Source organism: Heterodontus francisci, chromosome 8, assembly GCF_036365525.1.
Source record: "Heterodontus francisci isolate sHetFra1 chromosome 8, sHetFra1.hap1, whole genome shotgun sequence".
In the NCBI taxonomy this organism is placed as follows: Eukaryota; Metazoa; Chordata; class Chondrichthyes; order Heterodontiformes; family Heterodontidae; genus Heterodontus; species Heterodontus francisci.
Window position 1 is genome coordinate 67321186 of NC_090378.1, and position 24490 is coordinate 67345675.

The following is a 24490-nucleotide window of genomic DNA, read 5'->3' on the forward strand; positions in this document are numbered from 1 at the left end:
CTTTACGAAAGGTGATGAACAGGCAGCAAACATTCCATTTAGGTGGGCTGTCTTCTCTTGGTGCACCTTTTTGGAGGTCAATCCTTGAGAGGCAGGTTCTGTCGCAAGTAGCACACGTGAAGCTGCCAAGTGACAGAGTTGTTTTTGGTATTGGCACCTATTGCCAAGTTGCTGTAGCCACTGGTCATCGTGGTATTTGCATGCCAGTCCACCAGCTGTGTCACCATTTCTCTGTTTTGACAGCTAGTGAATACCTGGTGTGATAGTTGACATTTAGGGCCTTTATGCCACGCTTGCAAGCATTTTTGAAGTGGTGCTTTGGGCACCCCACTGGTTATCTTGGCCCCAGCTACCTCACCATGCAGAAGGTCCTTGGGTATGCAACAATCTCTTACATCCTGCAGATGTGTCTGATTCACCGAAGCTGTCTGTTTGATTAGTGCCAACACACTTGAGAGGACTGCCGGATTGGTGATTTTTGTCCTGCCAGGATATACCCATACCTCTGCACAGACAGCCAAGATGGAAATTATTGAGCTGCTTTGCCTGGTAGCTGTAAGTCCCCCGTGTTTCACAGCCTTACAGCAAGATGCTGAGAACACAGGCCTTTATAAACCATCAGCGCGGTCCTTGGGTCAGCTTGGTGTTATCCCACGCATGTTTTGCGAGTCGGCCGAAGGCGGTGGCTGCTTTCTCTGTGCGTGTATCGAGCTTTGCATCAAGAGACAAATTGTCTGTCACTGTGGATCCGAGGTAGCAGAATTTGCTAACCACTTCTAGTGGACTGTTATTTAGTGTGATCAGGGACGGTGATGCAACACCGCTGTTTTCTTGATGCTTATAGTCGAGGAGAACAAGTTTACAGGCATAGTAAAGCCTGACTACCCAACCCGAACCCCACGAGACCCGACTACATATGTCTGGGTCGGGTCTATATTCCGAGTCAAGCATTCGGGCTCGGGTCGGGCTGGACAGTGCTGCTTCCAGGAAGTCATGGGATCAGGCTTACCCATGATCCCCCCCCCACAACTCCATCTGTGGGAATAGCCTGCTGCCAGAACGGATGAACCATATTCGGGTCGGGTGCAAAAAATAATTAAAGGACTCTGCCCGGTTCGGGTTAGCTGTAGTTGGGTCGGGCCCAGATTGGGTTTTAATTTTAGACCCGAGCCAGGCTTTAAGGCATGGGAAAGACAGTTCATGAGTCTTTGTAGCTGAGTTTTCATGTGAGCGACTAGCGCAGCATCATCAGCGTAGAGATGTTCTTTGACAAGGACGCGATGTGTTTTTGTCTTTGCTTTGAGCCTTGGTCAATTATCGCCTACTTTCCAACCAGTTACCAACCCATGTCACAAGGTTACATACTGTTCATTTTTGCTGATAATCGCTTATGTGGAACGCCAGTCAAAGGCTTCTGAGATGGTATTGTTTGTCGATGTTGAGTGTGGGCCAGAGAAGGCCTGCTTGCAGTTTGCTAGACTTTCACAGCTGCCAGGATGGTTTGGGCCTTCATGTTTTCTGAATTGGTTGGGGAGAATACAAGGATACAGAAATAGTCATCTGGAGAGACAGCAATCTCATCTATGCCAATTGCACATCTGTTCCTTCTATTAGGCCCTGCCTCAACATAACATACCAACACATCTACAAATCAGTAAGAGAACAGACTTTAGCAGGAGCATTGAACTGATACTGACCCCTATTCATTCAATATCTCAGACTGATGCTAGGAGCATCTCGGAGACCTGCTCTAGTTAGAGCCTCTGTCATGGGGGTGCAGGAGGGAGTTTCTGATGTAGATGTCCTTTAGGTGACCATATATCTGTGACAGACTGCAGAGCTTTAATTTCATGCATTAGGATCTCCTGTGGAATATGGAATACTGGAATGCTCCACGTAGCTGCAATATGGCGAAAGCTCTGAGGCACGATGGCCATTGCCTTTAGCAATATATTATGGTCTAAAAACATCCTTTTTAAAAACTGCTTTCTGCTGAGGTCTGCATCCATATCCTCAACAGAAGAGAACTGATTCTTGAATAGCTAATTCATTTTCCTCTCTCCTGTCATTGCCTGCTCCTGTTCATTTTGCTCTGTGCATTAGGCAGTTCACCTCCCTCCATGTCACCTTTTTAAATCATTTTTAAAATTCTTTTTCGTGGGATGTGGGCGTCGCTGGCAAGGCTGGCATTTATTGCCCATCCCTAATTGCCCTTGAACTGAGTGGCTTGCTAGGCAATTTCAGAGGTGAGATTCGAACCCATGTCCCTAGAGCATACACCTGGGCTCTGGGTTACTAGTCCAGTGACATTACCACTGCACCACCACCTCTCCTAAGTAGGATACGTTATTTCTGAGCTGCTGCTTTGCAGGGTATAAATGCATGTCCTTGCATCTTCAGGAAGGCTATTCACATTCCCCTCCATGAACCTCAAATCCAAAGTGCTTCACAGGAGCGTTAGAAAGCAAAATTTGTCTTAGGACCACATGAGATCTTGGACCAGATGACCAGAAGCTTGGTCAAAGAGGTAGGTTTTAAGAAGTGTCTTAAAGGCAGAAAGCAACGGCGAGGGAGAGAGGTGTAATGAGGGTATTCCAGAGCTTAGGGCCTTGGCAACTGAAGGCATGACCGCCAATAGTAGAGCAATAAAAATTGGGGCTGCTCAAAAGGCCAAAATTAGCAGAGCTCAGATATCTTGGAGGGTTTAGGGCTAGAGGAAAGTACAGAAATAGGGAGGGGTGAGGTCATGGAGGGGTTTGAAAACAAGGATGCGAATTTTAAAATCGAGGGGGTTTTTTTTCACTAGTTCATGGGATGTGGATGCCTCTGGCAAGGCCAGCATGTGTTGCCCACCCCTAATTGCCCTTGAACTGAGTTGGCTTGCGAGCCCATTTCAGAGGGCATTTTAAGAGTCAACCACATTGCTGTGGGTCTGGAGTCGCATGTAGGCCAGACCAGGTAAGTATGGCAGATTTCCTTCCCTAAAGGAAAAGGACATTAGTGAACCAGATGAGTTTTTATGACAATCAATAATGGTTTCATGGCCACCAATAGACTAGCTTTTTAATTCCCAGCTTAATTGAATTCAAATTTCACTATCTGCTGTGGTGGGGTTCAAACCCATGTCCCTGGAGCAGTAGCCTCGGTCTCTGGGTTACTAGTCCAGTGACATTACCACTACACCACTGCCTCCCTAAGAATTGATTGAAGAAACTTGGCGAGTTACTGCAGTGCAACTTGCAGATGGCACACATGGCAGCCACCATGTACCGGTGGTAGTGGGAGTGAACGTTTGAGGCGGTGGATGGGGTGCCAGTCAAGCTGGCTGCTTTTTCCTGGATGATGTCAAGCTTCCTGAGTAGTGATGGATCTGCACTCATCCAGGCAAGTGGTGAGTATTCCATCACACTCCTGCCTTGTGCCTTGTAGATGGTGAAAAGGGGCTTTGGGAAGTCGGGAAGTGAGTTACTTGCTGCAGAATTCCCAGCATCTGACCTGCTCTTGTAGCCACAGTATTTATTTGGCTGGTCCAGTTCAGTTTCTGATCAGTGATGACATTTGAGATTCAACAACAGCAATAGTTTATAGTTATATAAATGCCTTCAACATAATAAAATGTCCCAAGGCACTTCACAGGAGTATTACAAAACAAAATATAATACCGAGCCACATGAGATATTCGGTTCGGTGACCAAAAGCTTGGTCAAAGAGGTAGGTTTTAAGGAGAGTCTTAAAGGAAGAAAGAGAGGTTTAGGGAGGGTATTCCATAGCTTCAGGCCTAGGCAACTGAAGACGCAGCGACCAGTGGTGGAGCAATTAAAATCGGGGATGCTCAAAAGGCCAGCATCCGAGGAGTGCAGATATCTTGGAGGATTGTAGGTTTGGAGGAGATTGCACAGATAAGAATGTGTGAGACTGTGGAGGGATTTGAAAACAAGGATGTGAATTTTAAAATCAAGACGTTTTGACCAGGAGCCAATGTAAGTCAGCGAGCACAGGGAGATGAATGGGGCTTGGTGCAAGTTAAGACGTGGGCAGCAGAGTTTTTGATGACCTCCAGTTTACGGAAGTTGGAATATGGAAGACCAGCCAAGAGTGCGTTGGAATAGTCCAGTCTAGAGGTCACAAAGGCATGAATGACAGTTTCAGCAGCAGATGAGCTGAGTTGGGGTCGAAGTTGAGAGGTGTTAGAGATGAAAATAGGCAGTCTTAGTAATGGTGTGAACATGTGGTCAGAAGCATTTGGGGTCAAATTTGACACTAAGTTTGGGAACTGATTGGTTTAGTCTGACTGTTGCCAGGGAGAGGGGTGGAGTCAGCAGCCAGTGCTATGATCAGGTGAGGAGGGGTCACAAGGCTCCCTTTTTGTCCTTCCTCTTATTTGACCGCAACAGGGTTTATTCCTTTTTAAACAGTGGATGTGCTTAGCACTTCAGTGAGTATTTTATCTTTTACCTTTGTTGTGATCATAAAAGAACTGATCAGACAGATTTTCTTGAGTTTAAACATGAAAGCAGTGAGTGAATTATACTTGACAATCTAAACCCGATCTAAATAATAAAATCACACTACACTTTCCCGCGCGCGCGTGCGCGCACACACAAATAGATTACAGAGTAGAGAGGAATAGATTTGTGTTGGATTAGAGTCCAGAACAAATTTAAAAAAAAAAAAATAGTTTGTGGGGACTGGTGACTTGAGTGGTCTTCTGGTTGAATTTGTGGTCCTGAAGTTTTTCGTTGGTAGTTGTTCTTGGAGACAGTTGAGCAGAGGGCTTCCTTCTCAGTGTCTTTGTCTTGGATCAACCAGCCGGCAGCTAGGCTTCGCATGTCCCACTTCTGGAGAGAGAGAAAGATGGCCGTTCTAGCTTCCGCCCAGAATGAGTCACTGGCTTGTCTGCTTGTCCAAGGGAAACTCCCTGCTTTCACAGTGATGGACAGACAGTCGCATGACTGTCTCAATGTAGTCTGTGGTATCTTCTAATGAGATTCAGGTTTAGGAATTTCAAGCTGTCAAACCTCATGGTGTCAATGTTCACCCCTGGAGGGGTTCGCACTTTCAATGTTAATGTCCCAGGATAGCTTTGAATGTCTTGCTAATGAAAGCAATCTAAGGTAGCTTCATCAATAGGGCAAGCCATTGTTTTGGGTACAGGCTAATCAGACATGTGTCAGCACGTTTGATGCCTTGGAGTGTGCAAGGTTTTCAAATGCAAATAGTGCTGGCCGTTTTTAGCTGTGGCAAAATTTTGTAAAAGTTGTCTCTATATTCCAGCTTTCCTTTTTTAATTTTAATGTGAGTTTCCAACCGATGAATTAAAAACCCTCCTTTGACACTAGAACAGAATTTGGAGCAGGAATGAAGATGATAGCTTCAATCTTCCCAATATTTAATTGGAGGAAATTTCTGCTCATCCAGTTCTGGATGTCTGGCAGTTTAGTGAAGGGCTCGAGAGGAGTGGTGGTGAGCTAGAGCTGCGGGTCAGTATGCATGTGGAAATTGAACTGTGTTTTCAGATGATTTTGCCAAGGGGCAGCATGTGGATCAGAAATAGGAGGGGACCAAGAATAGATTCTTGGGCACACCAGAGGTAATGGTGCATGAGCAGAAAGAGAAGCCTTTGTAGGTGATTCTTTGGCTATGACTAGATGGATAATAATGGAACCAGGCGGATACAGACCCACCCAGCTGGATGTTAGTGGAGAGGGGTTGGAGGAGACTGGTGTGCTCAACGGTGTGAAAGTCTGTTGACATGTCGAGAAGGACGAGGAGGGATAGCTTACTGATTGAAATGATTCAAACATGGAGTTCCAAAGATGGCACATATCTGGGTGGCATCGACACATTCAAAAACTTTGGCGAGAAAAGGGAGGTTGGAGATGGAGCGGTAGTGTGCAAGGGGGGGGACGGGTGGAGGGTTTTTTTTTTGAGGATAGGGTGGTGATGAAGGAGAGGGGGACAGTACCTGAAGAGAGAGAACCACTAACAATATCGGCTAACATCGGGGGCCAGGAAGGGAAGTTGGGTGGTCAGTAGTTCCGTGGGAATAGGGTCGAGGGAGCAGGCGATGGGTTTCATAGACGATATGAGCTCGGAGATGGCATGAGGTAAAATGAGAGAGAAACTGGCAAAAGATGCAAATTCAGTTCTCAGACGGGGAAACCTAGGAAGTTTTGGAAGAAAGATAGAAGGGGACAAATAATTTACATTAACAACAGGACCTTCAGCTTTGCCTTGGATTGCCTGGTGCTCATACCATACAGTGATTACAGAAACTAGCATCATGCCATTATAACCAATGGGTGGGGTGGGGGGGAGTGGTTTTGCTTTAGCTTTCAAGGTCATTGAAATTCTTTCTGCACTGCAGCTTTGTACTTGGTATATGTTGCTTTCATTGACTTGGTGGTGACTTGATAAATCCTCTTTCCAGCTCTTCAAAATATAGTGCCTCTCCAAGGGGAATAGCATGTCTGCTCTTTTCTGGTTGTCCCACCAAGATCATCCCTGCCCCAATTGGAAAATCAAGGCAGCTTGCCAAACCTTCAACGACTCATTAACATCATGGTGAACCGGAAGTTGGTTGTTTCTGCTTTTATGCCAGGAACATTGCAATGTCTCTTTTAGGGGAAGACCTTACTACCCTCAGTGGGTGAGCTGCCAACCCAAGGCACTAATTTTATATGTGCAGCTCACCCATCATACATAAAATGAAGAATCACCTGGAAACTCAGTGTTACTCTGGAATTCTAATCTCGCTGCTTGAAGTGGGTAGTTTAAAATCGACTGTTACAGCAGGGGCTGTCAACCTCTGATAGTTGCCTTGATTAGTTCCCACAAGGCTGAGTTTAAAACCTAGAATGGAAAATGTTTGTGTAGTGGTCCTCTATTATATTAGCCCGATATTATGATATCCTGAAGCTTTAGGATCATTCTACCCAAACTACAGCTGCTTCCTGGTTATCTCTCAATCAAATTTCAGTTGATAATTTAACTGTAATTTGTGCCAGTGCCTTTAGAAGATTTGGCTTTGACAGGTGGAATGGTTACTATGCAACGGTTCACGCTCCTAAATTTGTGCTCCTTTTTATGTGCTCCTACAGTGTGGAGGATGCGGAATGAAGAAGATAGATTGTTTGCCTGGTAAGTTTCTTTATTCTTGAAATGATGTGCATTATCCATTATTCCCCCCCCACCACCATGTATCACTATTGCAGTCAACCATCTCTCCAGGGATGTTGTTTTGATAGGGTTCGTGTTAACTGATTGATAAAGGCCTGCTCGGGTATAAAATTGAAACCTGACCCGGGCCCGACCCGACCACTTCCAACCCAGGCTCGAGTCCTTTAATTTTTTTCCGCGCCTGACCCGACCACCGTAATAAAGTTAATATCAAACAGGTTATTGTGCTTCACCTTGTCCAAATATTGTGATTCTGTTCATCCGTTCCGGCAGCAGGTTATTCCTGCAGAATCGTGCAGATGGAGTTGAGAATCTGAGCTTGATCTCGTCAGCAGCAACCAACGGCACGCCCTTGTCTATCTGCAATATCAACAACTTGTATTTATATAGCACATAATAAATCGTCCCAAGGCCCAGAGTTTGACACCGAGCCACAAAAAGAGACATTAGGTCGATGATCAAAAGCTTGGTCAAAGAGGTAGGTTTTAAGGAGTGTCTTAAAGGAGCAAAGCAAGATAGAGAGGTGGAGAGGGTATTCCAGAGTTTAGGTCCTAAGTAACTGAAGGCCTGGCCATCAACAGTGGAGCAATTAAAATTGGACATGCTGACGGGGCCAGAATTAGATGAGCTTGGGTATCTTGGGGGGAGTGGAGGGGTGGTGCGGTGGGTGGGTAGTGAGGCTGGAGGAAATTACAGAGCTAGGGAGAGGCGAGGTTATAGAGGGATTTGAAAATAAGGATGAGAATTTTAAAATCAAGACTTTGCTTGACCGGGAGCCAATATAGGTCACCGTGGTGGTAGGTGGATGGGTCACGGGTAGCAGAGTTTTGGATGACCTCAAGTTTACGGAGGGTAGAATGTGGGAAGCCAGCCTTGCGTGCATTGGAATAGTCATGTCTGAAGAAAACAAAGTCATGAATGAGAGTTTCAGCAGCAGATGAAACGAGGCAGGGGCGAAGTTGGGCAATATTACGGAGGTGGAAATAGACGGTCTTAATGATGCTGTGAATGTGTAATCAGAAGCTCATCTTGGGGTCAGATATGGCACCAAGGTTGCGAACTGGTTTAGTCTCAGACAGTTGCTATGGAGGGGGATGGAGTCGGTAGCTAGGGAATGGAGTTTGAAGTGGGGACTGAAGACAATGGCTTCGGTCTTCCCAATATTTAATTGGAAATTTCTGCTCATTCAGTACTGGATGTCAGATTAGCAGTTTGATAATTTAGCAACAGTGGAGGAGTCGAGAGAGGTGGTGAGGTAGAGCTGGGTGTCGTCCATGTACATGTGAAAACTAACACTGCTTTTGGCTGATGTTGCTGAGGGGCAGACGAGTAATAGGAGCAGGCCAAGGATAGATCCTTGGGGACACAAGCTAATGGTGCGGGAGCAGGAAGAGAAGCTGTTGCAGTGATCTTGATGGCACTTTCATGTGTGTGCTCACACTGTGGCTTTACCAGAAGTTGTCAAGTCAAAGTTGTGTGTAGTGGATAGGTATTTGAAGAATGACGTTCCTACCCAGTAGGTAATCTCATTTTATTGAATCTGTATGGGTCAAATATTTCATGCGTGCTCCAATTTACTAACTAAATTACACGGGTTAATGTGTATCAGAGCTTTTACTGGTCCTTCATTTAAAACCTTTTAAAAATTAAGTTTTTCGTTTGTACTGCATCTGTCACTGAATTCAACTGAAAAGAGAAGCTGTGCTAATCTAGATTTTTATTTTATTCATTCATGGGATGTCAGCATCGCTGGCAACGCCAGTATTTATTGCTCATCCCTAATTGCCCTTGAGAAGATGGGGCTGAGCAGCCTTCTTGAAACAAATAAGTGGCAGTTAAGAGTCAACCATATTGCTGAGGGTCTGGAGTCACACATAGACTGACCAGGTAAGGGCAGCAAATTGCCTTCCCTAAAGAACATTAGTGAATCAGATGGGTTTTTACAACCATCTGGTAGTTGTGTGGTGACCATTACTGATACTAGCTCATTTAATTAATTAATTAATCAATTGAATTTAAATTCCCCAGCTGCCATGGTGGGATTTGAACTCGTGTATCTGGGTCATTAGTTCAGACCTCTGGATTACTACTCCAGTAACATAACCATTATGCTCCGATTCCCAACAGAATGGATTTGAACCTCGTTGTGTGATTCTCGAGCAAAGAACAGTTATTACTTACTAAGTTGCTAATGGTTTGGACCTAAATCTGTGACCAACACTATTACTGTAATGAGGTTTGAGGTGCAGGACATTCTGAACCTTGACACTGTCAGTTTAAAATTGGTTGAAATCTTTATTGGGCTGTGAATTGATAATGTTTAAATTTAATTATCAAGCTGTTAGGTTTAGATATTTCTCTGTAAATAGACATGTTAAATTGTGACTCAGCATGCCCAATTTTCAGAAACTGTTCCTATGTAGGGTATAATATTGTATCTTGTTTTTGCAGTTTTGTTATTTGACCATTAAGATTTTGATATAGTTTTCAGATCACACCCACTGAATAGTTTAGGATGTATTGGACAAACTCTAATAAAGACTGGAATGGAGACAATGGCCCTGATATTTGCACTGAGGGAGCAGGGTGACGATTAGTGGCTGAGAAATTCAGGGAATGCGCTCGACAGGACCTCATTTGAAACTTTTTTATTCCTCCGTTTCCCACCCGGTAGCTGGCCAAATTGAGAGGCTGACTGGCTATGGGGCGGCAAGCCCACAGAAGGAAGGTCGCAGCCAGGAGGATGGTGGTGTGGGGTCACTGGATTGTGGTGGGAAAGGGAGAGAGGGTGAATGAGGCAGGAATATGGCGGGGGAAAGGAGATGGTTGAGGTGGCGAGGAAGATTACAGGTCAAGATCAGATTGTGGGCCCCCTGGCTGAAGATTGGACTGTGGGGAGGGACGAAGACTGTAGCAGGTAAACTTGTGGGGCTGTTGAGAAACACTCCTGCTCCTCCTGGATCACAAGCAGTGTTGAAAAGGCACCTCAGCTGCTGGAGCTGGCAGTTCATGCTCACCACCACCCCCCCTCCCCCCCCCCCCCCCCCCCCCCAAACCCCTTGAACAGCAAGGTTTCCCTATCACTGGCAAATCCGTCCCACAGTGGTTAAATCCACGTGACTGCTAAAATCTGAGTCAAACAGCTTCATTTAAAGATGATAATTCCGACCCAGCTCGAGAGAGCAAGGTACTGACCTGATCCTCAACCCACCCCAGTTAAACCGGAAGTAGATGCGTTCACGATGGGTTGAGTTTTCCAAGATTTTAAAAACTCTCCTCCCACCCCTGTCTATCCTAGGGGTTAAAATTCCTTGCAAAGTCTTATTAGTTTCAGTTCTGCAAGCTGAAGTAGAGGAAACCGTTAAAGTTTCAACTAATTTTGAAGTCATTTGGACTTCCCTTTTCAAATTACTTTTATTGCTGTTGAGTTGTTTTGCATTCATTGAGATTCGTATCTTTTTAATCTAATAACCATTTAAGTTATTTCCTTGGATATCATTTTCGGCGCTAAATTGAGTATACCATATGGGGCATATTATAGCGTTCTTAAGTTGTACTTGTAAGTGTCAAAGAAAAATAGACAAATAGAATGTGTGTGTACCCCTCCCTGTTCTGACTAGTCTTTAATTTTGATGAGACTGGATCAAGTTCCTTGGATACTGGAAGCTCACACATTCTACTTGTAAATGTTGTAGTAATGGGATAATAATGTAAAGGGTAGATCAGGGCAAGAGTTCCTAAAGTGTGTTCAGGAAAATTTTCTACAGCAGTATGTTTCCAGTCCAATTAGAAAGGAGGCACTGCTGGACCTGGTTCTTGGGAATGAGGTGGGCAAGTGGATCATATATCAGGAAAGCATTTAGGGGACAGTGATCATTGTATCATAAGGTTTAGGTTGGCTATGGGAAAGGACAAAGAACAATCTAGAGTAAGAATAATTAACTGGGGGAACGCCAACTTCAATGGGGCAAGAATGGATCTGGGCTGAATAAATTGAAATCCAAGATTGCTAGGAAAAACGGTAACTGAACAATGAAGCGATAGTTTAGGCACAGTCAAAGTATATTCCCGCAAAGGGGAAAGATAGGGTAAACAACAGATGAAGAAAAAGTGTGCTTATGACAGATGTTTGGTAAATAATACAATGGAGAACCAGGCTGAATGTAGAAGGTTCAGAGGGGAAGTGAAAAAGCAAGTAAGAGAAGCAAAGAGAGAGTATGAAAATAGACTGGCAGCTAACCTAAAAGGGAATCCCAAAATCTTTATAGGCATATAAATAGTAAAAGGGTGGCAAAAGGTGGAGCAGGGCCAATTAGGGACCAAAAGAGGGCTTTATGCATGGAGACAGGAGGAATAGCTGAAGTATTAAATTAATACTTTGCATCCATCTTTACCAAGGAAGAAGATGCTACCCAGGCACGGTGAAAAAGGAGGAAATTAATACACTAGAAGGATTTCAAATTGATAAGGAGGATGTATCAAATAAGCTGTCTATACCTAAAGTTGGTAAGGCATCAGGACCGGATGGGATGCATCCAAGGATACTGAGGGAAGTGAGAATGGAAATTGCGGAGGCACTGGCCATAATTTTCCAGTCTTCCTTAGACTTGCGGGTGGTGACAGAGGACTGGGGAATTGCAAATGTCCCATCCTTGTTCAAAAAAGGATGTAAAGATAAGCCCAGCAACTACAAGCCAGTCAGTTTAACTTCGATGGCGCGGAAAGTTCTAGAAACAATAATTCGAGACAAAATTAATATCACTTGGAGAAACGTGGGTTAATTGAGGAAAGCCAGCCTGGATTTGTTAAGGGCAAATTGTTTTTAACTAACTTGGAGTTTTTTGAAGGGGTAACCAAGAGGGTTGTTTGATATGGTGTACATGGACTTCCAAAAGGTATTTGATATAGTACCGCACAACAGACTTGTCAGCAAAGTTATAGTTTATAGGAATAAAAGGGACTGTAGTAACATGGATACAAAATTGGCTGGGTGATAGGAAACAGAGAGTAGTGGTTAATGGATATTTTTTGGGCTGGAGGAAGGTTTGTGATGGAGTTCCCCAGGGGTCAGTGTTGGGACCGTTGCTCTTCTTGACATATTAATGACTTGGATCTTGGTGTAGAGGGCACAATTTCAAAATCTGCTTATGATACAAAACTTGGAAGCATGGTGAAATGTGATGAGGATGGTATAGAACTTCAAAAGGATATAGACAAGCTGGTGGAATGGGCAGACAAGTGGCAGATGAAGTTCAATGCGGCAAAATGGGAAGTGATTCATTTTAGTCGAAAGAACATGGAGAGATAATATAAAATAAAGGGTACAACTCTAAAGGGGGTGCAAGAACAGAGGGATTTGGGTATATATGCATAAATCATTAAAGCTGGCAGGACAGGTTGAGAGAGCAGTCAATAAAGCATACAGTACCCTAGCCTTTATTAATAGGGGCATAGAGTACAAAAGCAAGGAGGTTATGTTGAACTTATATAAGACACTAGTGCGGCCTTAGCTGGAGTATTGCGTCTAGTTCTGGGCACCGCATTTAAGGAAAGATGTGAAGACGTTGGAGGGAGTGCTGAAAAGATTCACGAGAATGGTTCCCAGTGTCATACAGGCCTCCACCTGCCAAGAAAGAGGCACATTAATTTCACCACATGGACACTAAATTTCAAATTGTTGCTGGGAAGAAGAAAAGGCCTGTTACAAGGAATTGCCAGGCCCCTGGCCGGAAAGACATTTTTTTGTATTAGCAGACAGTGTTTGAACAAAGGGGCTGTTCCCTGCTCCCATACAATACGCAGAAAAGACCTGGTCAAACCAGTGGGTCATGTGACCACCCTCCTGGCCAACTTGGGGGGTTTTGGAGACAGTGTTTGAACTGCCAGAAAGCTCTTGGCTCCTGGATTGAAAAGAGCCCCTCCTGTCTGCTCTCATCTCTTTCTCACCAGCTTCGGAATCCATTGAAGACACGTGAGCCCCAAGAGAGAAAAGTATCCTACAGTGAACAAGATATAAGAAGAATACTGGGCCCCAACGAAAAGCAAGATCTGCCTACAAGCAAGAAAAATACAGTGAGCTCGAAGACCCGTAACAAAAAAAGTCTTCAGATATTGCCTCAAACCTTTCCACTTTATCTTTTTCTCTCTGCTTTTTTCTGTCCCTATCTGTATATGTGTATTGCTAATGCAAGCTAGCTTGGGCGCATCGTGTATCCGTAGGCGTTAACTGAGTTAGAGTTTAAGTTTAATAAAGTTTCACCTTTAAACCTAAGAAAGCCTGTTGTGCTCATTTCTTTGCCTTATAATTGGAAAGCGGTGAACAAGGATTCACCAAGGGGGAGTTAAAAACTGTGTGTATAAAAAAAAAAGCCCTGTTACAGTAAGACCAGGTGAAGGCTGAGAGGGACCCCTAGACACCTTTCTCACCTGGTTGTAATACTGGGATGAGGAACCTTGTTCATGAAGATAGAATGGAGAAGTTGGGACTGTTTCTCTTGGAGAAGAGAAGGCTGAGAGGAGATTTGATAGAGGTATTCAAAGTCATGACGTGTTTGGACCGAGTAGATAGGGAAAAACTTCCCACTCGTGAAAGGATCAAGAACGAGAGGGCACATGTTTAAGGTAATTGGCAAAAGAAGAAAATGCGACACGAGGAAAAACTTTTTCATGCAGCAAGTGGTTAGGATCTGGAATGCACTGTTAGAACCTGCCTCTGCTGCACTCTGTATCAAGGCATTCAAAAGGGAATTAGATAGTTACTTGAAAAGGAAGAACGTACAGGGTTATGGGGAGATGGCACTAAGTGAATTGCTCGCTCAGAGAGCCGGTGTGGACATGATGGGCCGAATGGTCTCATTCTTTGCTGTAGCAATTCTGTGATTATGATTTTTATCTTGAAAGATAAACTTTGAAATTGTAGACTGTGTGTATCTAGGGTCAGAAAGGTTTAGCTAATTCACCCAAAGGAATTGGTATATGGCGAAAAACTTGTAAAGAGAATGCTTTTCGGGAAGGTTATATTAATCCTTTGTGCAATGATTTCAGTTTGTGCAAAGATTGCTGTTCTATCAAATAAGGATTGTGCTATGTAGTTTTTTACCAATGTATGTTTCCTATTGTGTATAGTTTTATTTGTAAATAAATCTGGAATAGTAGTTTAACCTGAAGTTGTCTCAGGTCGCAACATTTTTACTCTGGGAAGCGATGGACTAGCAATCCAGAGGCCCAGGCTAATGCCCTGGGGACACTTGTTCAAATCCCACCACAGCAGCTGGTGGAATTTAATTTTTTTTATTCATTCATGGGATGTGGTGTCACTGACTAGGCCAGCATTTATTGCCCATCCCTAATTGCCCTTGACGAGGTGGTGATGAGCTGCCTTCTTGAACCATTTTTGTAATTTTTCTATGGTTCTAACCGCTGCAAACCTTGGGGTGTAGGTGCACCCACAGTGCTGTTAGGAAGGGAGTTCCAGGATTTTGACACGGTGACAGAGAAGGAACGGCGATATAGTTTCCGGTCCGTAGAACCATAGAAAAGTTACTGCATAGAAAGAGGCCGTTCAACCTATAGTGTCTGCGCCGGCTGAAAAAACTAGCTGCCCATTCTAATCCCACATTCCAGTACCTGGTCCATAGCCTTGCAGGTCCAGGTACCTATTAAATGGGTTGAGGGTTTCTGCCTCTGCCACCGATCCGGGCAGTGAATTCCAGACATCCACTGCTTTCTGGGTGAAAAAGTCAGGATGGTATGTGGCTTGGAGGGGATTTTGCAGATGGTGGTATTCCCAAGCATCTGTTGCCCTTGTCCTTCTGTGTGGCAGTGATCGCGGTTTGGAAGGTGCTATTGAAGGAGACTTGGTGAGTTGCTGCAGTGCATCTTGTAGATGGTACACACTGCTGCTACTGTGTGTTGGTGGTGAAGGGAGTGAATGTTGAAGGTCGTGGATGGGTTGTCAATCAAGCGGGTTGCTTTATCCTAGATGGTGTCGAGCTTCTTGAGTGTTGTTGGAGCTGCACCCATCCAGGCAAGTGGAGAATATTCCATCACACTCCTGACTTGTGCTTTGTAGATGGTGGACAGGCATTTGTCAGTCAGGAGGTGAGTTACTTGTCACAGAATTTCCAGCCTCCAACCTGCTGTTACAGCCACAATATTTATGTGGCTGGTCCAGTTCAGTTTCTGGTCAATGGTAACCCCAGGATGTTGATGATGGGGATTCAGCGATGGTAATGCCATCGAACATCAAGGATAGAAGGTTAGATTCTCTCTTGTTTGAGATGGTCGTTGCCTGGCACTTAAGTGGCAAGTAACATTCCCACCACACATCAGCCCAAGCCTGGATGTTGTCCAGGTCTTGCTGCATCTGGACATGGGCTGCTTCAGTATCTGAGGAGTCGCAAATCGTACTGAACATTGTGCAATCAGTGAACATCCCCAATTCTGACCTTATGATGGAGGGAAGGTCATTGATGAAGCAGCTGAAGATGGTTGGGCCTAGGACATTACACTGAGGAATTCCTGCAGTGATACCGTGGGACTGAAATGATTGACTTCCAACAACCACAGCCATCTTCCTTTGTGCTAGATATGACTCCAACCAGCAGAGTGTTTTTTCCCCCCTGATTCCCATTGACTCCAGTTTTGTTAGGGTTCCTTGATGCCATACTCGGTCAAATGCTGCCTTGATGTCAAGGGCAGTCACTCTCACCTCACCTCAAGTTCAGCTCTTTTATCCATGTTTCGACAAAGGCTGTAATGAGGTCAGGAGCTGAGTGGCCCTAGCGGAACCCAAACTGAGCATCAATGAGTAGGTTATTGCTGAGCAAGTGCTATTTGATAGCACTGTCGATGACCCCTTCCATCACTTTACTGATTGAGAGTAGACTGATGGGGCAGCAATTGGCAATTAATAAATCTGGAATGAAAAAGCTATTCTCAGTAATGGTAACCATGAAACCATTGTTGACTGTCGTAAAAACCCATCTGTTTCACTTATTTCCATTAGGGAAGGAAATCTGCCACCTTTACCTCGTCTGGCCTACATGTGACTCCAGACCCACAGCAATGTGGTTGACTCTTAAATGCCCTCTGAAATGGCCTAGCAAGCCACTCAGTTGTATCAAATCAGTAGAGAAAAGTCTAAAAGGAATGAAACAGAACAAGCCAACCAGTCTCGACCAAGGCATCGGAAACTACAACGGCACGTCCAGCCCTGTCAACCCTGAAAAGACCTCCTTACTATCATTGGGAGGTTTGTTCCAAAATTGGGAGAGCTGTCCCACAGACTAGTCAAGCAACAGCCTGACATAGTCATAACTCAAGAATTAATCATACCTTACAATGTCCCAGACACCACCATCACCATTCCTGGGTATGTCTTGTCCCACCGACCAACAGACCCACCTGAGGTGGCAGCACAGTGATATTCAGTCGGGGGGGAATTGTCCTGGGAGTCCTCTTGGCATCAGGTCAAACATGGACGCGGAAAACTCCTACTGGATACCACCTACCGCCCCTCCGCCCCCTTGGCTGATGAATCAGTACTCCCGCATGTTGAATATCACTTGGAAGAAGCACTGAGGGTGGCAATGTCACAGAATGTACTCTGGGTGGGGAACTTAAATGTCCATCACCAAGAGTGGCTCTGTAGCATCGCTACTGACCGAGCTGGCCGAGTCCTAAAAGACATAGTTGCTAGAATGGGTCTGCGGCAGGTGGTGAAGGAGAAACCTACTTGACCCCTGTCCTCAACAGTCTGCCTGTCACAGACGCATCTGTCCATGACCGTATTGGTAGGTGTTACGACCAGGTGAGAAACAAGTCTAGGGTTCCCTTTCAGCCTTCACCTGGTCCCACCGTAACAGGGTTTTATTTTTAAACACAGTGTTTTGAGCTCCCCCTTGGTGAATCCTTGTTCACCGCTTTCCAATTATAAGGTAAAGAAATGAGCACAAGCAGGCTTTCTTGGGTTTAAAGAAGAAAGGTGAAATTTTAAACTTAAACTCTAATTCGGTTGGCGCCGATGGATACACGACGCGCCCATGATAGCATGCATACACGATACGCACATACAAATAGAGCCAGAAAACGGCAGAAGAAAAATAAAGTGGAAGGGTTTGAGGCAATATCTGAAGAGTTGTTACGGTTCTTCGAGCTCACTGTAGAGTCCTTTTTGTTCTTTTCGTTGGGGCCCAGTATTCTTTAACCTTGTTAACTGTAGGAGACTTTTCTCTCTTGGGGTTCATGTGTCTTCAGTGGGTTTCAGTTCTGTGAGAAAGAGATGGGAGCAGACAGGAAGAGAGGAGGTCTTTTTCAATCCAGGAGCAAAGCGCTTTCTCTCCATTCAAACACTGTCTCTACAATTTAAAACTCCCCACGTTGGCCAGCAGGGTGGTCACGTGATTGACTGGTCTGTTCTGTGTATTGTTTGGGAGCAAGGGATAGCTCCTTTGTTCCAACATTGTCTGCTAATGTGCAAAAATGTCTTTTCGACCAGGGGCCTGGCAATTCCTTGTAACAGGCCTTCTCCTCTTCCCAGCAACAATTTGAAATTTAGTGTCCATGTGGTGAAATTAATGTGCCTCGAACAGGTCCAGCAACTCCACACTGGGCATCCATGAGGCACTGTGGGCCATCAGCAGCAGCAGAACTGTATTCAACCACAATCTGTAAACTCATGGCCCGACATATCCCACACGCTGCCATTCCCATCAAGCCAAAGGATCAACCCTAGCTCAATTAAGAGTGCAGGAGGGCGTTCCTGGAGCAGCTTGAGGGATACCTAAAAATGAGGTGTAAACCTGGTGAAGCTACAATGCAGGACTATACGCATGCCAAACAGCGGAAGAGCATGCGATAGACCAAGCTCAACGATCCCACAACCAACGGATCAGACCTAAGCTCTGCAGTCCTGCCACATCCAGTCGTGAATGGTAGTGACAATGAAACAACTAACAGGAGGACGAGGCTCCACAAATATCCCCATCTTCAATGATGGGGGAGTTCAGCACATCAGTGCAAGAGACCAGGCTAAAGCGTTTGTAGCCAGACGTGCCGAGTGGATGATTCATCTTGGCCTCCTCCCAAGGTTCCCAGCATCACAGATGCCAGTCTTCAGCCAAACGGGGACAAAAGAGCTGAACTCCAGAGGTGAGAGTGACTACCCTTGACATCAAGGCAGCATTTGACGGAGTGGCATCAAGAAGCCCTAGCAAAACTGGCATCAATGGGAATCGGAGTTGGGGTGGGGGGAGCTCCACTGGTTGGAGTCTTACCTGGCACAAAGGAAGATGGTTGTGGTTGTTGGAGGTCAGTCGTCTCCATTCTAGGCCATCACCTCAGGGTAGTGTCCTAGACCCAACTATCTCCAGCTGCTTCATTAATGATCTTCCTTCAATCATAAGGTCACAAGTGGGTATGTTCGCTGATTGTGCAATGTTCAGCACCATTCGCAACTAATCAGATACTGAAGCAGTCCGTGTCCATATGCAGAAAGGTCTGGACAACATTCTGGTTTGGGTTGAAAAGTGATAAGTTTCATTCATGCCACACAGGTGCCAGGCAATGCCCGTCTCCAACAAGAGAGAATCCAACCTTGACATTCAATGGCATTACCATTGCTGAATCCCCCACTATCAACATCCTGGGGTCACCATTGACCAGAAACTGAACTGGACCAGCCACATAAATGCTGTGGCTACAAGACCAGGTCAGAGGCTGGGAATTCTGTGGTGCGTAACTCACTTTCTGACTCCCCAAAGCCTGTCCAACATCTACAAGGCACAAGTCAGGAGTGTGATGGAATACTCTCCACTTGCCTGGATGGGTGCAGCTCCAACAACACTCAAGAAGCTCGACACCATCCAGGATAAAGCAGCCCATGCCTTCCAAACCCGCGACCTCTAACACTTAGAAGGACAAGGGCAGCGGATGCATGGGAACACCACCACTTGCAAGTTCCCTTCCAAGCCGCCCACCATCTTGACTTGGAACGATATTGCCGTTCCTTCACTGTCACTGGGTCAATATCCTGGAACTCCTTTCCTCACAGCACTGTGGGCGTAACGCCAGCATATGGACTGCAGAGGTTCAAGAAGGCGGCTCATGACCACTTCTCAAGGGCAATTAGGGATGGGCAATGAATGCTGGCCAAGCCAGTGACACTCACATTGCGCGAAATAATTAAATTCCAGATCAATAGAATTTATAATGTGCATCCTATATTTTTTAGTGAGCAATGCAATATGACAGGTTACTTGTTAGTGCTGGGCCATACTAAGTTAAACACAGTAGTAATAAAGATTCCAGTTCATATGAGACCTCCAACTGGGTTATTGGAAACTAATATGTAATTGCCTATTCACTTAAAGGGGTGTGCTGTATGGTAGTAATCTATGCATTATTTTTTATCAAGACCACTAATATTAACTATTATGTTTTTGCAATTTACCTTTCTTTCAGACTCCTGTGGAGCACTCAGAATAGAAGCAAGCTTTTAGCCAGGTTCCTTTAAGACTGCACCAGGTGAGGTAATTTTAACTTTTTTGCCTTTACAGATGAACCATCGCAAGTGGAATTATCTCAGTGCATGTGATTTAGCGTGCATGTGATTTAGCTCACATGCTGAACTTCTCTGCTTTCTCATATTAAATCCCAGGCGAATTTGTTATTTTTGAGCTGCTTGATCTAGATTTAGTTCAAGGATGCAGATCAGAAGACCTGTCCAAATATAGTCCCTGCTCTGGCTTAGCTTCCATAACAGTAGTAATAATAGTACAGGTTTTAAATTTTGTTTTGAAAAAAAAAGCTCTTCTGGAATATCTGCAAGCATTCTGACTTGCCAAAAATTACCGTCTTTCACCTTGCTATTGAGATTTTGTGGCATGTTGCCTTCAATAAAGTGGCATTGGATAGTAAACTGTTTCTAAATTTAAACCTGCAACCACTTTTGAGCTAGTTGGGTAATTTTCACTGAATTGGAGAACCTTACACTAATTAATCCACAGTAAGGTTCTGCTTAAAAAACATACTGATTAAGGATTTTGCTTCCAGATATTGCAATGTTGATTTCTCCTCCAGCTACATGATCCAGGCAGTTATTAGCGCTTCAGTTATTGAACTTTTCTGACTTTTTATCCAGTTGCTGTACAAATATGGTCTAGTATGCTATTTTGCAAATGATCAAATAGATCAGGCTCAGACAGGCATATGTGTGACATTTGCACATATAGATTTTATAGCATTGATTTCAGGTGTTCAGCACAACGGCAGAATTCATGATCTTATGGCAAATCCAAATATTGGTTTTGTAAGGCAATGCTGTCTCCTGTGGATATGTATTAATAATTGAACTTTGGTTTGGTCTGTCATTTTACAGTCTTCCTTTAGAAATGCCAGAACTAATATCTTGTTTATGCTGAAATCTGGTGCATCAGTCTGTTTGAAATCTGCAAGAGTATATTGAGGGAAGTTGTTCCATTTATTCAGTTGACTCAATAAATGTGACTCTTGTTTTTTCCTGTCTTTTCTGCACGTGCATTACATATTTGCATATAATTAGGGTATCCGATCTATGTACAAGGGAATTGCTTTTCTTATACTGCAAATAATACAAACAGTTGGGGGATGGGAATGTATTGGGGTAATTTAAGTCTGCCTTCAATTTGCATCATCGGGCATCTGAATTGGACAAACTGGCGTTGATTCAGGACATGTAATGTGGCCTTTTTCTTTTATGATGAATGTCATGCTACACTGTTTTGTAAGTTTAGAACCCATGTTTACTGTTAGATTAGCCCAAGACCAAGAAGCTGTGCGTTTATGGAACTGATCAATGTGACGAGTTCACTTGTTACGTTTTTAATGTTGGTTAATAAGGCTGATAAAATCCTAGTTTAGAAGTTAAATGTATTTCATATGTTTAAAAGTATGCATATTGCAGCAGTACATCACCTGGTCATGGTCAGAAGACCTATGCACTATGCTTAAAAACAAACATGTTCTCCAGATAACCTTTGATGTCATTTTAAAAATTATTTATTGAGCACTGCAACCTTGTAAGGAAAGACAAGAACAGTGTTAAATTGTGTGCACTAATTGCTACCTCTCCCTGGTGGATGAGTGTTGAATTGCTTCTCTTTGCACAACATTTTTAAAAAATCTGGAACAGAAAATGTACTTTGCATAGTGCTCTCTATTTCACTCTGCATCCCATCCCACCCCTGGAAAATACTTTCTAAAACCAAACATATTTGGAAGAAGTTTAGAACAATGAAACAAATCTCTGTCAAATTATTTTAAAGTACACTGCATTCATTAAACTGGTAGAACTGCAACAAGAAATAGTAATTTCAATAATACTTTTAGAAACCCTTCAATTCATCATTAGGTTAGTCATACAAAACATGCTAGTCATTCATCCTGAAATAATCACTAGGTGAGTTCTAGTTTTTTTGGAGCTTTTACATGGTAATGTATCTGTCACCTCTAAATAACTAAATGTGTTGAGATCATTTCATGTCCAGCAGTGCACAAGGTCTAATAACCCACTCAAACCAAATCCCATCCACCATCAAGGCCTCATCCATGCTTCCTTTTGAAGTGTGCTCTCCTGTAAGCATCCCTTGGGACTTTTTATTATAGGCAGTGCCTTATTTTTAAATGTAATAATATAAGGAGGATAATGTACATGTGTCTGCAATGCCTATGAGCATGACAGTGAACCATCATGTTTCAAGTCATGTAATACTAATCAACATGAATTTGTTCCTGTTTGTGTCAATGGTTTGTGAGCATTTTTGGACCACTTTCAATGGGATGCAGTGAAATAAGGTTAATTTATCTTCAAAGCCAGTGAGAAGTTGCTGCACAATGTTGGTGGTGGGCAGGGTATGTTATTGTGGGAGTTCTGCCTTTCAACTCCTGAATACTTTATTATTCATAGGCTAGGCATATTGACTCCAACAACTCTATCTTATTGTCCTATGCCAGCAACTTTGCTTCTAACTCAGGAAAAACTGATGGCCATTTGAACTTTTTTTTTGTTGCTGATTTCCAATTCTACACATTAGCTTAATTCACTTGCAACTTGTACCCAGTGACTTTTGCTGTTCGTAAGCATCTCTGTTGTTCTGTACTGCTTGCAAGGGTGCATCTAAATAACCTAAGATATTAGCAACCCAGAATAATAAGGAAGGAATACATATTGGCCCAGATTTTGTGGTCAGCAATGACCAAACAGCGTTCACCATTCATTACGTGTACAGCTGCCCACAGACTTCATGGGTCTTTGTGTAGCAACTTGCAATAATTAGAGAACCATTTCAGCATGTCGTCCTCTAGAGGGGGTCTGGAATTGTGTGAACAGGGCAAGCCACAGCGTGCACTTTCAACTAATTTTTTTGAAGAATCCTTACTGAGACATGAAGCGTCTAAACCAGGAAGTGTAGGTTAGAATGCTTAATTCAATGTAAAATCATGTACAGAAAGTGAAATAGGACAGAAAAAGAAAGCTAGGATTAAGCGAGAGAGTTAAGAAACAAAGAAAAAGTGTAATTTTCTCATTTAAAATTTTTTAAATGTTCAATAATTGAAGTCTGACGGAATGAGACTCCACACTTGTAAAATTAAATTTTCAGTGCCAGAGAGGTTGTTTGGTAGTAATTGAGACTTTCCACACCATTAGAAATTCATGTACATTTGAATGGACAAACCCCAACTTTTTCTAGCATGTTCAATGTGTATACAGTGGATAAGTACCATACACCTTCCGTGTATTTTAATGCCGAGTCTCTGAGCGAGATACTGTTATGGCGAGACTCTTTAAGGTCAGGACAACTCTTTTGTTTCCAATCCAGTCCATATGTGCCAGATTGCTTCTCAAATCACTGAAATTGATGCTCTTCCACTTTTAATTTTTCTTTGTCCTTTTGCAGAACTGCATCAAACCTAATTATATTATACATTATTAACCAGAAGTTCTCCCAGTGCAACACTTTCCCTTTCCTACTTAATTCCCCAGAACCAGATCCAGCACTGCTTCCTTCTTGGGCTAGAAATCTACTGATTTAAGGAAATTCTCTTGTACACATTTAAGGAATTCTTCACCCTTCTTGCCCTTTACTTTGTTTTCCCCTGGTTTACAATAGGGTAATTGAATTCCCATCAGTACTGCTGTATTATTCTTACATTGCTCTGATATTTGCTGCACTATTTCCTGCTCACTATTTAGGGGTTGATGGTAAATGCCCAACAACATAATAGCTCCTTTTTCTGTTCCTTGGCTCCAAACAAATAGATTCAGTCTTATGAACCCTCTCGTACGTCCCCCTCTCAAACTGCAATATTATCCTTGATCAGTACTACCACCTCACCTTCTGTCTTTTTCCCTTCCCTATCCCTCCCAAATGCATTGTAACCATGAATTTTCAGTTCCCATGCTTTCCCATGTTTCAACCTGATCTTTATAGCCAGTATGCCGTGACCTAGTGTGGCAACTGCAGAGTCTCATCGACAGGTTTGCGTCTGCCTGCAATGAATTTGGCCTAACCATCAGCCTCAAGAAAACGAACATCATGGGGCAGGATGTCAGAAATGCTCCATCCATCAATATTGGCGACCACGCTCTGGAAGTGGTTCAAGAGTTCACCTACCTAGGCTCAACTATCACCAGTAACCTGTCTCTAGATGCAGAAATCAACAAGCGCATGGGTAAGGCTTCCACTGCTATGTTCAGACTGGCCAAGAGAGTGTGGGAAAATGGCGCACTGACACGGAACACAAAAGTCCGAGTGTATCAGGCCTGTGTCCTCAGTACCTTGCTCTACGGCAGCGAGGCCTGGACAACGTATGCCAGCCAAGAGCGACGTCTCAATTCATTCCATCTTCGCTGCCTTCGGAGAATACTTGGCATCAGGTGGCAGGACTATATCTCCAACACAGAAGTCCTTGAAGCGGCCAACATCCCCAGCTTATACACACTACTGAGTCAGCGGCGCTTGAGATGGCTTGGCCATGTGAGCCGCATGGAAGATGGCAGGATCCCCAAAGACACATTGTACAGCGAGCTCGCCACTGGTATCAGACCCACCGGCCGTCCATGTCTCCGTTATAAAGACGTCTGCAAACGCGACATGAAATCGTGTGACATTGATCACAAGTCGTGGGAGTCAGTTGCCAGCATTCGCCAGAGCTGGCGGGCAGCCATAAAGACAGGGCTAAATTGTGGCGAGTCGAAGAGACTTAGTAGTTGGCAGGAAAAAAGACAGAGGCGCAAGGGGAGAGCCAACTGTGCAACAGCCCCAACAAACAA

General features: G+C 44.0%; 1 protein-coding gene across 7 annotated transcripts in view; it reads left to right on the forward strand.

The window, feature by feature from the left end:
- LOC137372881 (guanine nucleotide-binding protein G(I)/G(S)/G(O) subunit gamma-12) overlaps positions 1–24490 on the forward strand; it is a 156561-nt gene that overhangs the window by 15027 nt on the left and 117044 nt on the right. For 2 of the 7 annotated variants that reach the window (XM_068037267.1, XM_068037271.1), the window contains exons 2-3: positions 7101–7140; positions 19642–19704. The exons of 1 other annotated variant lie outside the window; for it this stretch is intronic. The gene's annotated coding sequence lies outside the window, so the exon portion shown is untranslated. Of the gene's footprint in view, positions 1–7100; positions 7141–11660; positions 11686–19641; positions 19710–24490 lie in introns of those variants that run through there. 4 more of the 7 variants (XM_068037268.1, XM_068037269.1, XM_068037272.1 and 1 more) reach the window with 4 other exon arrangements.